Genomic DNA, 2,648 nt, shown 5'->3' on the forward strand with positions numbered 1-2,648 from the left:
CACGTATGAACAGGCAGCGGGTGAGACGCTTCCCTGTGGAACAGCACACGACTCTCTAATGAAGACCGGCTCACAGAGGAGACTGAACTCAGTCTGCCCCGCGGCCAGCTCTTTGGCCACAGAACACTGAGAACCCTGTAACCATGGTGACGATAGTGAACACTGTGAACACCGCGAGGGCGGGGCCTCTGTGGAAGGAACCAACCATGGAGCAGTGCGGGGGTGAGCGCGGCAGCCGAGCAGAAGCATCCAAGTGGGGGAGGCGACGAATGGGGTCTCCTGCCATAGCAGCTGCGAGGATGGGCGACACAAGGGGCCAGAGTTAGGCAGCAAGTGGGCTACCGGGAGAGGACCATGTGCCAGGGCCAGGGTACAGGAGGAAGGCAGGCCTCTAAAGCTGCCCAGAACTGGCCCCTATGTCAAAAAGTGCCGAGACCCCCGGCTGCCCTCCCGTCCATACAGAAAAGGAGCCGCCACGCGCCCTCCATCCTCTGCTGACTCTGTCTGCCCAAGCTCCAGCTGCTCACACGGCCTCCCATTCTGGTGACACCCCTTTAAAAAGCCTATCCTGCCACAGTCATGCCATCATCACCACTATGTTAGTGGGTCCAGTCCTGGGTCCCACATTTTAAGGTTACTGACTCATGGAAAAGGACAGGGAGAATTAGTGGCCTGGAAATCACTCCAAAAGTTGATGATACTGGGCATATTTACACTGCAGAAAGAAAAACAAGTATTTGTAGATCTTTAAAGAGATGTCTTCGAGGTGAATATAAAGTTAATTCAGAAGAATGAGCATGAAGCAGGGAAATCCTAAGGAGAAGAGCAGTGAAGGGCACAGTGAGAGGGCAGAGCAAGTCCTGTCATTATTCAGTAGGGTACCAGCCCATGGACACAGACCAACCACGGGATGGGACAGAAATCCAGAAACAGACCCCGCTGCAGTGGACATCTGTGATACAGTAAAAATCAGCTGAAGAAAAATAGGCTTTTTTCTTTTGACTGGTAAGAGGATTGTGACCCTTCGCACGGTGTTGTCTGCACCACACTCAGCCAGCGAGTGCACCAGCCATCCCGGTATAAGATCTCAACCCATAGCCTCAGTGCTACCAGCGCCGCACTCTCCCAAGTGAGCCAGGGGGCTACCCAAAAAACAGACTTTTTAATATGTGGTATTGGCATATCTAGATAACCATATGGAAGTGATAAAATTGTTTTCTTCACTTGTAGAGTCAGAAACTCAACAGCAGGATGGGAGGGTCAGCAGGCATTTGTTATGTAAAAATATTGAGGAAACTGTTGTAGGAAAACACAGTATTTGCTAAGAACAAGCTTTTGTTGGTGGATCAACTTAACCTTTTGCAAATTGCATTATGGAATGTCACTTTGTTTTTTCACCTATGTTACCAGCTTCTATTGTTAAACTATACTTAACCATTACTCCACCTATGTTCCTTTTCTGTAACTTTCTGGCCTGGAGAATTAATACCGAGGCACAACCCCAGTTCAGGGTTAATTTCCCAAAGGAGGAATGCCTCTCTCTTGAGGTTTCCAGGAAATGAACTCTTTGGGGTGTCTCACTGCTCAGAAGAGATGGGCTTTGAGTAATCCTTTTTGTATCTCCATCACCCTTTGTGAGGCAAAGCAACACTGAAAATGTCCTTGTCAAGTAGGAAGATGTGTACAGGGAATAAAAGCAGCATCTCTCATGAGTCTGTAATTTCAGAAATGAAGAAATGGACTAGAGACTATGAGAACAGGAGCAGCTAAAAGATGCTGACCATGAAAAGGAGTGGAACTCTACTGCCTTTTCTCCTTTCCTTCTCCTCTAACCTGGCATCAGTAAAGAAAAGTGGATAAAAGTCCCATTTCTCCTGTTTTTTTTTTTAAAAAGTCCTCATCTTTCTTTTTTTCCCTCCGTGTAGCTCCTTGCTATGGAATCCAGAAGTCAAGCTTTTTTTCTGCAGCTGCAGTTTCTTAATGACTGCTTAGCCTCTGAAGGTCTACTCATGGGCCTGTATTGGGTTGAATTGCGTCCTGTCAGGATTCATAATGTTGTAGTCTGTCTCGGTCGTTTTATGTTGCTATGAGAGAATACCACAGACTGGGTAATGTATGAAGTAGAGACATTTATTTCTCACAGTTATGGAGGCTGAGAAGTCCAAGATCCAGGTGCTGGTATCTTGCGAGGGCCTTCTTGCTGTGTCATACTGTGGTAGGAGAGAGAAAGGACAAAAGAGCATGTATAAAACAAAGAAAGAGATTGGACTCACAGCCTCAGGCTCTTTTATAATTTGCATTAATCCATTCATGTGGGTGGAGCCCTCATGACCTAAACAGCTTTTAACAGTCCCACCTCTTAATACGATTATAATGACAGTTAAATTTCAACATGAGTTTTGGAGGGGCATTCAAATCATAGCATAGTCCGAGCCTGCAGTAATTCAGAATGCGAGCTCATTTAGAAATAGAGTCATTGAATATGTAATTAGTTAAGTTAGGATAAGGTCATATTGAGGTAGGGTGGGCCCCTAATCCAATATGCCTGGGAACTAAGACCATATAATGGGGATAATGATAGCACCTACATTGTAGAGTATTTGGGAGGATTCAAAGAGTTCTTAGTATTTATTTATGCCAATTATTAT

The sequence above is a fragment of the Cynocephalus volans genome, chromosome 11 (assembly GCF_027409185.1).
Source record: "Cynocephalus volans isolate mCynVol1 chromosome 11, mCynVol1.pri, whole genome shotgun sequence".
NCBI lineage: Eukaryota > Metazoa > Chordata > Mammalia > Dermoptera > Cynocephalidae > Cynocephalus > Cynocephalus volans.